The sequence below is a fragment of the Anomalospiza imberbis genome, chromosome 1 (assembly GCF_031753505.1).
Source record: "Anomalospiza imberbis isolate Cuckoo-Finch-1a 21T00152 chromosome 1, ASM3175350v1, whole genome shotgun sequence".
In the NCBI taxonomy this organism is placed as follows: Eukaryota; Metazoa; Chordata; class Aves; order Passeriformes; family Viduidae; genus Anomalospiza; species Anomalospiza imberbis.
Window position 1 is genome coordinate 122,314,275 of NC_089681.1, and position 16,010 is coordinate 122,330,284.

General features: G+C 37.5%; 1 protein-coding gene across 11 annotated transcripts in view; it reads right to left on the reverse strand.

Moving 5' to 3' along the window:
• Positions 1–16,010, reverse strand: part of HDAC9 (histone deacetylase 9) — a 460,804-nt gene that overhangs the window by 440,113 nt on the left and 4,681 nt on the right. For 2 of the 11 annotated variants that reach the window (XM_068209576.1, XM_068209479.1), the window contains exon 2: positions 12,551–12,654. The exons of the other annotated variants lie outside the window; for them this stretch is intronic. The gene's annotated coding sequence lies outside the window, so the exon portion shown is untranslated. The remainder of the gene's footprint in view (positions 1–12,550; positions 12,655–16,010) is intronic. 11 annotated transcript variants of the gene reach the window in all.

Sequence of the window (16,010 nt, forward strand, 5' to 3'; positions counted from 1 at the left end):
CAGAAGCTCAGAAACAGAACAGGAGACAGAAGAGGACATGGAAAAGGTTAAGAGAATTTGCTAGGCTGCCAGAAGATGATGTAAGGAACTGAACTTTACCCCAAGACATGCCTTCAGCTAAAATAGCCAATTACTGTGATAAAGAGACAAGGAAAAGAAGCACTAAGTAAAAGTTAGAATGGTTTACAGGAAAGCAGAATTTCCATTCAGAAATAAATGTAAGTTTGAAAGCATGAGCTTGGGGCAAGGGGAATGGGAAAAATAAAAAATAAAGGAAGAGCTGCAAGGCAACTCATGAAGTAGGCAAATCAAAGAACTCTCAGTTTCATGTACTTTTTAAAATTTAAATAGAGCAAGATGGCAAACATTTCTATTTCAGCAGGAGGAAAGGGCCAAATATATTTATCAATGCAATAATAAATATTCAATCCTGCTGAAATCTATAGGAATGTCCTCCTGCTTCCATTTAATAACATTTTAATATTTATTGACACTGTTCAAATGCTGGACAATAAAAAAAGTAGCAGTATTTATCACCTCTTCCAAAGTTTTATGGTTTCTTATTCTTACCTTAACAAAAATAAAAGATCTCCGCATGCAGACAAAAAAAAAAAGAAAACAAAAAAAAAAAAAAAAAAAAAAAAAAAAACCACCATGCCAAGACCCAGGAAGAAGTTCTTTGTCCTTCCTCCCGATACTGATAAGATACCAGAAACACAGGGGTTTTTCATGGTGCACCACATATAGCAAGGAAATTAAGCATGATGTTAAGAGAGAAAAATGGTAAGATTTCTTGACCTTTTTCATGTCAGGAATATCTGCTAGTACTGTTAGTGAGAAAGGCACCTTTACCTTGGAATGAAGATATTTTCGCTACCTTTATTTAGGCACCAAAGTCACAATTAAATGTCAGCATCTGCCAAAGAAAGGGCATTACAGACTACAGCAGCTGCTGTAATGAAAAATATGTACTATTATGGTTTCCTATTTTACTATTACTGGCCAGAGTAAAACCTTCATCCTGAAAAAGTGGCATTTAAACCTACAGCTCCACTTTCTCAAAATGAGAAAGAGCTTTAGTGTTATACACAATTTTAATAATTTTGTTTCTCAGGTCATGCTTAAACAACTTGCCCTAATTCCTCTCTGTACTGGCACATTCCCATTCATAGATGATATGTATCCAAACTGTTGAGTGTCCCAGGGGTTCATCCAGCACCACTTCCTACCTGGACTTTTCTAATCTTTTTCAACCATGATAATATTTTGCCTGGTTATCAATGTCAACCTATGTCCATCTATAGCAAAGGAGTAAATCTGTATATTCAGGTAATTTTATTTTCCTGTAATATGTTTTCACATCTGTCCATCTATTTATTTGCTAATAATGCATCTAAGATGGTGCCCTTTAGATGCGCTTCCCAGCTGCCCATCTGTTATTCTGATTTTTAAAAATCCACTCACTTCAACATTGCCCATTGTTGTCACCAAACATTAAGATTTGCCTTGCCCTATGTTTTTTTTTGTTGACTACTTCGTACTTCCACTGTTGCTAAAACATTTGAATATTAAAATGGTACATTCATCTCGCATGAGTCACATTCATCACTTAAACTAAAAGAAAAAGCATAAAAGAAAACTGAAATCCAAAAAAGTAAATACAATAGCTTTCCATCTAGATATGTCATCGTTGTTCTCTTCAACAGGTCTTTGTAGTTTGAAAAAACTGATAAAATTCTCAAACAGTGCAATCTTTGCTTTGAGCACATACTTTCTACCAAGATTATTAGAGAAAATACATTTAATCTCCCTATATTTAAAAAACTGAAATCACTGAGTAAGTCCTCAAAGAATACCACTAAAATCAAACTGACAGGAAAAGATCAAAACCAGCAGGGTAAGTATCTTTAAATTTAGGTAGCTGCAGTTCTACAGAGAGCTGAAGTCTAGTATCTGCCACAAGTACTTTGAAAGGCATCAGCCTGTAGTTGTTGTTTGTTACTTCAGTATATGCTGAGGGGGACTGAGATCTAAATTATGAAATTGAAATTTTAAAGGACCAAATGTCAGAGTACATGCCTAGGTTTAACAGACACATTTATTTCTGATAACATCAACTGGCAGGATATAAGAAATTTAGTTACTAACTATAACTTGCTTACTGCATATCATTTGCTGGTGCTAGGTGTATGACACTTTTCATCTATGTGAACATTTAAAATAAATGTGAAAATCCATGAAGGTAAGATGTGCAGAGAAGAAATTAAGTTCTGTACATGCAAACAAATACATTGTATTCAAAAGTATTACATGTATGTATTGTAATAATATATTTAATCCTTTCCACACGATGCTTTCCACCACACATTTTAATAAGTAACAGCTTAAAATTTTTATTTTGCAAAAGTGGCTTTACTGCACACAGTTTTAGGCATACTTTACTACCAAGACTGCTACATTCAATAACATTAATTTGACTTTTAACAGGTATGACATGTAACTTAGAAGGAAGTTCAGTTTAAAGGCCTGTGAAATCAATCCAAAGAAGCATTGCCAGCAGGTCAGTGTAGGCGATTCTGCCCCTTCATTTCACTCTCATGAGATCCCACCCCAAATACTGGAATACTGCATTCAGTTCTGGGGTGCTCAGCACAGGGAGGACATTGATCTGTTGCAATGAATCCAGAGGAGACCCAAGAAGATTATTAGAAACCCAGAAGTGATGCCTTGAGAGGCTGACTTGGAACAGAGACTAGACAGAATTAAAGAATAAAGCAGGTATCTATTTAGAAGGCCTTTAAAAAGGACACACCTTGGGCAGTACAAGAGCCTGGCCAGGGCTACACCAAAGGTGGACCCAAAATGGTCACAAAATGGATGACCAGCCACAAGGTTTCACACTTTTATAAGTTTTGGTCCATTTGCACATTGGAGTTAATTGTACAATTATGGCTTTGGGTTAAGTCCCATCCTTCTTGTTTGCTGCTTCTTCAGTTACCCATTGTTTATACCTTTTGGCCTGAAGTAATGGTTGTCCTTGGTCTCAAGCTGGAAAAGGATTGTTTTGTCTACCTACCCTGTGAAGAGAACCTACTAACACTTAATATGAAGCTCAGAGCTACACATCTAGGCAGCACAGAATCTGAGAAATATGAAAGCTTAAACTTAAGGCAGCAGAAGACATCTCCTATAAGGAAAGGCTGGGAGAATTGGGATTGTTCAGCCCAGAGAAGAGAAGGCTTCAGGGTAACCTAATTGTGGCCTTCCAGTGCCTGGAGGGAGCCCATGAGAAAGATGGAGAAGGACTTTTCCCAAGAACATGTAATGGCAGGACAAGAGGAAATGGGTTCAAACTGAAAGAGTGAAGGTTTACATTAGATATTAGGAAGAAACTCTTTATTGTGAGGGTGGTGAGGCACTGCAGCAGCTTGCCTGGAGAAGTTGTGGATGCCCCAACTCTGGAAGTGTCCAAGACCAGGCCAGATGGGGCTCTGAGCAACCTGATCTAGTGGAAGGAGTCCCTGCCCACAGCAGGGGGGTTAGAACAGATGATCTTTAAGGTCCTTTCCAACCCTAACCATTCTATAAATCTGTGATATTATAAATCAAGTGAAAAAGGCGCAGTATTCAAAACTGCGGATATCTAAAGAGTTTTACAGAAAATACTGTATTTACTAATTCTGTGGAAAAAAAGAAAAAGTCTTCATGGCCTTGTGGGGCACCAGAGAAGAAAAGTGAAATCTCTGAGTATTTAAGCTACAAATACAGAAAAAGTAATACAGCTTGGTGCAACAACTCATTAGAGAAACAACTGTGATATAAAGGCAAAATGTCGTGGAAATTGCTCTAGGGAACTGTGACCACAGCATGAGTTCTTCTACAATCCTTTCAAGAAACTACACAGTACAAAGAAATGAGTTGGGAGAAAGATACTTTCTAAAACAGGTAGTTAGAAAGAGGAAATTGAAAGACAAAAGTGTATTTTGGAAAAAGCTTTCATCCAGAAAGTTAAAAGTTCACTTGGAAAAAGAGGTAAAGAAGCACTTTTCTTTTTAATCTGGTTATATGCTTACTGTTTATTTCCTCGCAACTGAATTTTCTCTTTTAAAATTAAGAAAACTGTTAAGAAGAATCTTAAATTATTTAGATGCATAAGTCCGATTTAAGCTCAGAAAGCTTTGTGCTGTCACTTATCTATGCCATTTCTAGAGGCTAAATTGTGGCCATTTTTCATCTTGTAACCTGCATATCAAGATTTGATGGTGTATCAAATCTAAATGAGAGCTGGCAGAAGGGATCCATAAATGCCGCAGGAAAAAGGATCACTCGTTATGATAACTCTGAACAAAGAAAAGAAGTGATCTCTTCAAGAACGCAGTGTACACCCCCTTGGAGCTACAGAGAAGCAGCAGAAACTTTAACAAGTCTTTCAGTCCCTCAGTCCTGATGCTCTCACGGATGTGAGATTTTCCATAGCACTTGTCAAATACTTTGTGTTCCCCTAATTTTTCAAATGTTCAATTTGAGAAGAAACACATATCATTTAAAAGCAAACTTTCCAGAAAAAAATATTCAAGGAACAAGATTTAAAATGTCCATTGTCACATTGCCAAGCCATTGCACTTCACACCACCACCCCTGCCCCCCAACTTCACAAGCCTCTACCAAAGGCTTTGTATGAAAATGAGACAAACAACCTTTAATTTCTATAGGAAATCCCTAGGCACAGGTCTGGGTACCACAAATATTATAGCAAGAGGACATCTAGGTGCCATTTGTGACCACATTTGGAAGACCACATATGGATTTATAATTCTGCTAACAGTAAAATTTTATAGTCATACATCAGGATCATGAATAATATCAGATGTTCCAGGAGAAGACAACATCCTAAACTGAAGTTTAGAAAAGTTCAGTATCAGTAAAGTACAGAAATTGTGAGCACTTCATGTAACACTTGCTTCTTCCATGAAGAACACAGAGAGGAGGCCACAAATCCTATTAGTGTATCCTAGGGTTGCCTTCAGTGAAGCACCAGAATTACTTTCAGATAACCTCTTCCTGCCTCAGGACCTTCTTCTAGACCCATACCAGAGGCACAGCCTAGAAACAAATCCACAGAGCCATCAGACAAATTTCCTGGACCTCATCAATGTCCCTTAAGATACCAAGGAAGAACTAGATTAAGTTTGTGTCTACAGCTACTGAATCGTGCCAGCTGGGCAAAAAGAAAATTGAAGGATAAAGATATATATGTTCTGCCTAGAGGACACATGCTCTTTTAGATACTTGCTAGAGAACTTGACCAAGCAGTAAAAACATGGAAGTTGACACCTGAAGAAGTCAGAACCGTCCCTTTCCACATATCACTCCCAAACTTGCTCTTACATGACAATCATCTCAGAGATGCCAAAATTTTAGGCTAGATACATGTATAAGTAACTTAATCTAATTGAACAGAATAAAAAGCCAGATGGGGAAGGCCATGTATATCCATTTGCCAGCCCTGAGAATTAGGGGAATGCAGATCTATCATACCACCTGTATCTGACAGGAGGAGAAGACACAAGCTTTCCCAAGCTACAAGAAAAGGAAAATAATTGTCATTGCAGTTGATATGGCCATGATACACAGAGTAATACCATACCACATCAGAAGGCTGTAAGCATCTGCCCTTCTTGTTCTTTAGCCCAACCTTTTATACCCGTCATGGTTCATGCATTGCACCTTTGTGCCTTCTGTTCCCTCTCCTAATGGGTCAGTGCACCTGGGCACTCCATGGCTCGTTGCTTTCAATGCTGGTCACCTGCTTTTCACAGCTGTAAACCATTAGGAATGAGGCTCAGACACAGCCCCACCCCAATTAGCACAAACTGTTTACCTACAAATAATGACTTGTAATTCTACCATACAAGATGTGCAACCAAGGTCTGCATTCAGGTACCACCATGGTCTCCAGAGCACAGCCCTAGAGACTCCAGCTCTCCCAACATTCTTGTTCTTTACTCAAATTGTTGTCTATCACTCAGTAGATGCTTAGCTATTTAAAAAAGGAAAAAAACTGAAAATTTCTTACACTGCAGGACATCCAGGCTTGATTTCAGACCAAACACAGCTGTCCTACTCCTGATGTTGCTATGTCAGCTCTCTCCTGGCTATGACTGGGACAGATTATGAAGTGAAGCAGCATTGTTGTAACAAACAGAGTACACAACTGTTCATTTCAAGTGTCCACTCCATGGTGAAGGAGGGAACTTGAGTGTCTCGAGCCACTTACTCAGTTCAGTCTAGAAGCAAACACAATACAGATGGAGCATTACCGAGTTGCTTTCAATTATTTTTTCTCTCTAGGTCTCCTATCCAGTATGTATTTCACAGTCTGGAAAGCCAACCATCATAACTACTGTCTCTTAACACCTGCTCAGTTCCCCATATTTTAAACACCTCAGACACTCTTTAGACCTATTCTTCTGGTCATGAGCAGGAAAAGGATCAGACTCCTGTTTTGAATGTGTAACATGGGCAGGACCTGGCCAAAACTGCTGACTGTCCATGCTAGAAGAACATACTCATACTGCTTAAGCATCCTTCACCAATAAAAGGTGATGGATGGAGCATCAAGCACAAAAGACATTTGAGAAGGCACTCATGCCTCTCATTGTCCCCAAGTTTTATACTTAGCTGGTCCAGAATTGTGTGCTGTGAGCTAGTAATCACTTGAATGCTAAGCAATGGCAGGGTGCTGCTCAAGCTTCACTGTTTTCAGTCTGTCAAGACTGTTTGGTCTGTAAACCAAAGTGTTTGGTTGTCAGCCAAAGTGTTTGGTTGTCATCTCCTTCCTGCCAGCAAAGGTTGGCTACAAAGACATTCACCTGTCCTGTAACTGGACTTCCATAAATATTGCACAAGAAGCACTAGAGGTTGCAGGTTGAATGGTGGTTGGTGCATGTTTTGCAACTGGGAAGAATCCACTTATCCAGTAGGTTTTTGTGATTTGGGTGCCAAGCATAGCAGGACTTGTCTCATGAAAAGAAGAGCTTTTTTCTTTTTTTCCTTCTGCCTTTGTCCCTTTTGATTCTGAATCACCAAGAGGCCCATAATCCAAAATTCCACATCATTCAGGCCAGAAAGAGGAAAAAAATTAAGCTAAGACTTGTCCATGCTGGCTGCCTGTGGTTGGTAGAGGACTTTCTGTTCAGAGCTGTGAGACTGACTGGAACTCAGGCTGCCACAGGGAGTGGGAAAAAGCTCTGGGAAAAAAATGTAAGGAATAGTATCCTTAATCACAAAAGGAAGAACCATCATGCATTGGAAGGTCTTGTACCAGCACAGACTGTATCAATATTGGCTCGATGTTGTCCCCTTATTGTGCATGGGCAATACCATTTTGATTACCCATGGCTTCATAGTCACCAGGCCAATATAACAGCTAGCTGTATTCTCTGGGCAACGTTTCCTCTCATCTCTATTTTAACCAGATATTTTATACTGGGTTTGAGAAGACACAATGTACACAGATACCTTGCAATGCCCTTCTCCAAAGCATATTGTGCAATGCAGTACTCAGAAGAAGAAAGAAAATAAGTAGTAAATTAATTGGATTGTTGGACAATACAGCCAGCACCTTGCATGCTTAAAAATGCTTAGCCATCCTGATAAGCCTACAGAAAGTTGTCATAGCTTGGGATGAAGGCCTGAGCATCTAGAGGATATAAAGTTGTACATAAGTTCCTACTTGGTGTTACAATCAAGTGTAATTTCCCCACAAATAAACTCAGATTCATAATTTTAGAGTGACATCTAACATTTCTCCGTGCAGGAAAATGAATCCCAGTCTCTATGAACAATCATGCATAGAATTCTATGTCTTAAACACAGTCACAGTACTCCACTTTATCTAAAAAGAATTTATTTAACTAAATAGGATTTATACCCACTGGACATAGTAGCTAGAGGGTTACTGGACTCTGAATAAGAAACAAACATTCCTTCTGCATGAATCATGCTGCTGAAACAGCAGATTGAAATTGACTGCATTTCAAATTATTGTAGAGAGGAATGAAGAATTACAGGTTCTATAAGGGCACAGCTTCACTCGAACTCACTGTTCCAAAAAGTGAAGTGTTAAATGTGTCTTCTTTCTTTCAGCTTCTTTATTTCAGTTATTCAATTCAGTTATCCAATCTGCCCCCAGTGCTTATACACACACAAAAGCTGCAATTACCTTCTGTGGGACAGTACTAAGATAAAAGGGAAAAGACACCCCATTCTATAACAAAATTGCAGATTTTACAACCTTACACAGAATGTAGAGCTGTCCTGTTGATGTTTTCTTGTTCCAGGAATTATGCACTCAATAGTGAATAAATTCTATTATAATATTAAAACTGATTTATTTCCATTAGAACATGAACGATGATTCCTTCTAATCAGGAACTCAGCACCAAAATAGAGTGTGCCTTCAAAAAAAGAAAGAAACAACCAGGCTTTGTTATTATTTGATGTCATTGTCTATCCAAGCATAAATTATTTGTCTGTATATTGTATACATTTCCAGAACAGTTGGCATATGGGTATTCAAATAACAAAAATGTTATTTTTTTGTTTGGGTTTTTATTTTTCACTTTGAGACTCTTTTTTAGATATTTCAGTATTTTTCTCATTCATGATACATCTCATAGCTATGTGAAAGGGCTGTTTTCTTCTGTGGTACCAAAGGTGTTGGTATGGCAGGCAGAATGGAGATAGAGAGTTCTTCAATTACATGTTCACTTCCCATTGCTCTCCGGTGATAATTCTCTATTAGAGACAGTGATTCTAGCTGCCATCAGCCAAGATAAACTTGCCTAATCTAATTGCCTGTGTTAGCCTTTATATCCAACTCCAAAGCTTCCACTTTCTTCCCAGAAATACTTCCATTTAAAAATTAAGATTTTACTGGCTTTATCCTCACATGAAATTTTTATTTCTCCTCCTTTTTTGCAGAACCGTAATAAATAAGGCAAAGCTTCTATTAATTTTCAGATGCATTGCAAAAGAAAAATCAATGTAAACTGAAACAACAGAATTCCAATGTATTACTATTAGGAAATGAGAACCACAGCATTGAATAACATTGCAGTTACTAAATTAAAGAGTATTGTATCTCCTCATGTATTGCAAAAAAAAATTTTTTTTTGCTTAGCTTACCCTTTATTTCTTCTAGAAGCACTGGTTTTATTGTCTAATCAATACAATTTTTAATGACTGATGCAGAATGAAACATAACTGGTTTCAAGTACCAACTGCTATGTCTGCCCATATGCATTACAGCATTACTTTAACTTTAAACAATTGACCAGCTGCAAAATGGTCAGAACCAAGTGAAGTCCTCATTCAGAGAGGACTTTGGCTGCTTCTTCAGCTATCTACTGCACATAAACTGTATCTACACTTCTAGGAATTCCATAGCCAACACTATTCTATACCAGGGTAAATGCAGACAATTCAGCTGTAGCAGTCATCTTTTAGAACAGAAATATTGCTAGTAGTACCTTCTTTCGTAACAAATGATGAAACTTCTCTAACTCAGTATTACATAATACATTATTGAAATAGATAATAAAACAGGTGAAAAACCTTGAGGTTTATTTTCTATTCATGTTAATCCCCTATATTTAATTACTGGTTTCTGGCAAAAAATTCCTCACCAAACTGTTTGTTTTTTCCAGAAATTTAATTTTTACAGAGAAAGTTCCACAGAATTTACATTATTTTTTTAAATCACCCTTACAACTTTACAAGTATTCAATTACTATCAAAATTCTGGGGCGTGGATGACGATATGCAATTAGATTTAATTCAGTATAATTAGGCTGAGCCAATAGTTAACGCAGTTTTAACCTGACGCAAGTCAGATTTTCTCTTTTTTTTCCCTTGATATGTGTCAGCAATAACAGTTCCGTTAAGATCAGTCGAGTTAATTATTCCTTTGCCTAAGTGAAGCAGCAACATTACTGGGAAAAGTCTGTAGACAAGAGGATAACAGCCTGCCTACGAAAATCTGACGGATCATTGCGCCAATGTACAGTTGCGGCTTTAAAGGTGAAAAATAATTGTCTTTGCTCTGCTTTATGTGTGCTTAGCATATAGTCCACATCCTGTTATGATGTTGGACTTAAAACCCAATTATGAGCAAAAAAAGATACATATATTAGACCCCAGTTCTGGCCTTGCCTATCTGTGCATTTCCATTCACTCTGAAAATCACTCTTCTCATTCACAAACCACAAATGACAAATGCTGGTATTTCCATCATATTGACTTCAACATACTTGGAGCAAGAAGCTATATAGGGTTATTTTTCACAGAGGTGAGTAATATAAAATGACCATATATATAACACAGCAATGGCAACCTAAAGATGAGGAAATCCTATGATATTTTAAGAAAACTACTTTAGGTTACATATCACATGGTTAATCAGTTTTATGCAACATAATCACCCTCAATCAGAGTAAGCAACCAGAATTTAAAACCTTTTTAAAATATGGTTTACTTTTAATTTGTTTTGATTACATTTATGGCCTTAAAACACACAAAAAAAAATATGCCTTTTTAAATTCTCTCTCCTGAAATACTTAGACTGAAATCACTGAAGAAAATCCATATCTTTTCTCTTAACATGATAATGGATTTACTATGTTGCTTCATTATCTACACAAAAGTGTCTTTTGAGCTGACATTTCTATGCATAAAACCTAAATTATGGTCCAAATGTCAGCTGAAAAAGACTCTCAGTTGTGGCTCCTGCTGACTCTCCCAGCTCAGTCTCTTTTAACAAAAACAGCAATACAAACACTCCACAGAAATAAAAAGAGTGAGGAAAAATGATGCACACAGAATCCACAGGCAACCAACATCCCAACAACTCTCTCCAAAAGCATGGATGACCATTCTGAGGATAAGTACCTGTGAAGCTGTGTCAGAAATGACACTCAATTTGTCACTACAAAGTCAATTCAACAAAGCCCCTCCAGATTTTTCACAGGCATTGTATACAGACTCACCATAAAAATTGCAGTGAAATTGTGGAAGCAGCTCAGTTGCTACTCTGTGGCCTGAAGAAAAATTATTTCATTTGCCAGACACCTAGAAAAATCTCCTACGCATACCACCATGCTCTGTTCGCATGTAATCAGAGTACACTGAAGATGCTGCAAACTTATATTTAGGCATCACTAAGGAAAACTAGTGATGGAGGGAATAGAAGTATGCAGACAGTTTGATGTACCCAGAGTGCATGCCAAAATCTGCTAAATTTATTTAAAGGTAATTTGGAAAAGATAGCAGCAAAGAATAATCAGGAATTATCTTTTATACACTTTTCTAGCTCCTCCACTACTTTGACTGTCTGTCTAAATTGAATCAGCTTCTATGGTTTGCCTTAAGGAATTAAAAAGCTGCTAGCTCCAGTCCCAGATTCCATACTTCATGCCATTTCTGCTCCGGCTAGGAAGGAAATGAGTATACTACAGTCTTCCATGCATGTCTTCAGTAGATCTCCACATTGAACAGGGCTTTAACAAGCTCTCATCCTAATCTGATCTGTTTCAACAACAAACAACAAACAGCCCATCAAAGAAGTAAATATTTCACATGCAAAGGTGGCATTCTGATCTCATTATAGTCATTTGCAAAACTCCTCACACACAAGCAAAATCCATGATGTCTTCAATCAAGGTCCTAATATTGCTAATATTAGTGTCACCCTCAGCAAATTTTTAGAAGTCATTTCCTTTCACCTTCTTTTGAAAACTGCATTTTCTTCAAAATCTGGACCAGTATAAATGACATGCATTAGCACAAGGAAGAAGAATGGTTGATTAGCTCTCAGAAGTCCTAAAGGAAGTCTCATCACATTAATAGGCTGATACTGATCCAGTCATTTGTATCTCACTAAAATGCTACAAAAACCTAGGGTTGCACACCCATTAATCACATTAAATCTGTCCCCTTTTTCACTAGTTCCTGAAGTTAGTAAGTGGATTTTTTGGTCAAGAGGCTAACTTCACTTTTCAGTCAAAAGTAAGCCTTGAACCCTTGTTCCAACTGTTTGAAAGATAACAATATTTAACCACATTTTCATAACAGAATTTCTTTTTTTTTGAATGGGGTGAAAGCATACAGCCAGATGGAGTGGAAGACAAGGTGTATATGATGGCATAGAATAAATATAAACACTTCACAGTCTTCCAAGAGACTGAGTACGCAACCTGGATATACTGAGAGCAGTTGAATATTCTCTTAAGTGGTTTCTTCATTCACAGTCTTCATAGGAGACTAATATGTTTGAAATAGGAGAGCTAGTACCCCTAAAAGATTTTACTTATCTTTTCTTTGTTACACTCTGCTCAACAGTACTTGGTGTTCTGTGCAGACTGTCCACCTTCAAGCACGGAACGTACATATGCTGGAGGAAGGGACGGCTAGGCTAGTACTGCAGTGGGTACCCATAAATTAAACCTACAAATGTAATTCACAAATGAAAATACCTATCTCTGATTCAAACCTTGGCTTGGATTCCCCCCCCCTGAACTATTCAACTATTCACTCTTCTAGGCTGTGGTCCTGATTGACACAGGATTGCATTTTGACTACGTCATTACTCTGCTCCTGTGGATGAAATTCAACTTCAGTCCCCTGCTGCTTCCTAATTGCTCTGATTTTTATGGAAGGAAAACTGAGTACACTGAGGCCAAAAAGAATCCTATGGCAACCTCCAGCTAGATCCCTGGTGCTGAATATGACAGTTAGGAGAGCAGACCTAAACCACATTAGAGGACTATGATGTGTTTCAGGTATAGAAAATTATTTTCCATTTCAACTCACTGATCTTTCAATTATAATATATTTTCAGAGAATATATAGAGTAATTATTTATAGACCAATTAAAACAGCTTCAACTCCAAATGAAATATCAAAACTCTGCTTAACTAATAGTTTGACTTATTAATCAATGTTGATTATATTGACTGCCAAAAGGGCAAACACAAAAGATTGGAATGGCAACTGTATGTATTTTATATTGTCCACACATTCCTTTAGTTTTAACCTATATATGGACAACTAAAGAGCTATCAATCTATGAAACAAATGAAAAATTTACACATTTTATGCACCAAATAGTTACTATGTGCATGTTGCTTATTTCCAATTTTGAATTAAGTTAATATTTTTTCGTTGGAAATCTTACATTCATGCCTGCAGTTCACCCACCTCTTGTCAAAGCAAGGTTTAGTTCAATAGTAAGGTACCCTGGAGACTTAATGTTAACTGTCAAAAACTTGAGTAATCAGAATTTGTATAATTAAATGCCTAGACATACAGAATATCAGTGTCATATAATTTTCTTAATATGCTTCTATAAAGGAGATATAATAATGCATATAAAGGGTTTTAAAACAAAATTCTAATATCACATTATTTCCCTACTCCAAAATAACATGATTCAAGAACTTTCCTAAGAAGAAATATCAAATTACCTTTGTTTTCACATAGGCTGCAATAACAAATTCTTCAAAATAGCTTGAATTAATTTTATGGTTACAAGACAGTAAAGTTCTGCCTAATGTCTCATTCCTGGATTGTTATAATTTGGTGCTATTTACTATTTGGTAGATTTACCAATATGAAGTTTCTTGTCTCCAGTTTACTCAAGCACTAGACCTCATCTGGAATATTGCATCCAGTCTTGTTGTTCCAAATCACTGAATGAAGCTTCCTCCAGAGTCTGTCAAAGTAGAAAAGGGCTCGAGGACTTGCCCTGTTGAAAGCTGAGAGAGCTGGACCTGTTCATCCTGAAGATGAGGTAGCCTTAGCAGGGACCTAACACCAGCCTGTCAGTGCCTAGGAAGAGCTTTACCAAAAAGATGGAGGCAGGATCTTCACAGGTATGCATGGCACAAAAATGAGAGAAAATACTCATGAATTGAAACTGGGAGGCTATGACTCAACATAAAGAAGAAAAAGCGCTATCAGGATAACTAAGTATTGGGTATGATTGTTCAGAGAAGTTGTGGAATTGCTTTCCTTGGAGCTTTTCCAGGCAGAATTAAACTAATCCCTAAACAACACAGTCTAAATTCTATGTTGACTCTATTTTGACCAACAGGTCCCTTCCAACCTCTGTGATTTAGTGTAATCATGACCATTATAAAAAGTAACAGGAAATTAAATTTTCAGACTGAGCTGAATACTACCTAGGACACATCACTGAAGCTTTTCAAAAAAGGAGATGAAGTATTACGGTCTTTGGACAACACAACAGAGAGATTTCTGTGGGCAGAGACTATTATTCTGATCACATTTACTGAAAAAATCTAAATTCAAACTGAAAATTATATAGAGAAGGAAACAGAGATATCTGGTGGAATAGAGATATTCTCCCATGAAAATAAACCAGAAGAGTAAATTCAGGCTGACTAAATAAATGCTCAGCAGATGTATAACTTCTCTTTGATGAAGAAGTAAAATGAGGTAAGTAAAATGAGGAAAAATTTATACCTATTTACATAGATATAAATTGACCATGTACCAATCTATTCACCTAAACTTCTCCCTGCAAGTATATAAACATCTCTATGTCCCTTCCTGATTTACTTGCAAAGTTTATAGCTGGTGACAAGCATCAAAGCCAACAATAAAAGTTCCTTTGGGGAAAAAAGAAGGCAGTGGGAGAGATAAAAACATTAAAAAGGGGGAAAGGTAACTGTAAAAGCAAAAGGAGAAAATGAAAAGGGGAAAGGGAAAGCTCCAGTGGCTAGTCAAGAAGAGACCTGCCAGGGTTTCCCAAGTAAGCACCCTCTCCCAGGTGTCCTCTCCAGTGTATCAGGTGATGTACCGTACTACTTTTCCCACAGAAACCACATAAATTTCCCCATGATCTGTTCAAATTCCCTAATGCCTGTCCCCTGTTATGATGCCATTAGCCCCACATGAAGTAGTTTTTGATCAGAGGCTGGTGTTGCAAACTAACTAGCTATTACTGGGGAAAGCTGGGCATATACTTGTCTTCCTCCTAATGCAAACTAAAAGCTGCAAAAAAACATGCAAGAAAAGGTTGGTGAAAGGGCTGGACTCTTACAGCAGTGTCAGTCACCTCCATGACATAAGAGCAGCAGCACAGTATGGAGGTACAAGGCCATGAGAATAACAGTACGAGACCAAGAGCATGAGGACAGGAAGGCAAACACTGTCCTAGAAGCCTTGGTGAAAGGTGACACAGCTGCAATGGAAAGGCAGCTGCAAATGGAAGATCCTTGGTGATGTAAAAGGCTGAGGCACAAAAGGCACTGTGCAGACTGTGCAGCACCACTTCCTTTATGGATAAGTTCAGGCTCAAGTCTTCACATATCTTGTATGCACACAAGATTGGCATCCTTCAGGGCTGCCAATTTCTCTTGTGCACTGGACATCACCTTTTCAAAATACTCTTTAGATGAGATCTTCACCTCTCTTGCAGGTTAATAGAGCATGGAAACAAAAGCTGGATGCTGAACATGACAGTAGAGGCTCATGCATGCTCAAATTAAATCAGAAAACCAGACTCAAGTCTGAATGAAACCCCAAGAGTTACAGACATCCATTCTAGAGAAGGAGCACTCTGTATCTTGAACAGAAATTATCTAAAAGACTGAGCATCTTGGAGCAGAAATCAAATGAAGAGATATAGAATCCAACATCTTCAACTCCAAAACTGAGGAACTGGGGACAAATAAAAGACATACTGTAAGGAATCATCTTCTTACCGGCACTTCTGAGCTACCTTCACTGAAAAGAATTTCTTTTTCTTAAACAGAAGTAGTTTACAGTTATGCAATAGATTTAAAACAAATTGTCCTAAAAGTTGCTACATAACATAAACAAACTTCAACAATGTATCATGGTTTTTGAATGACCAATGTTAACATTGTATTGAAATATACAATTAACAATAAATTAACAGAAAATAAGAAAAAATACTCGCTTCC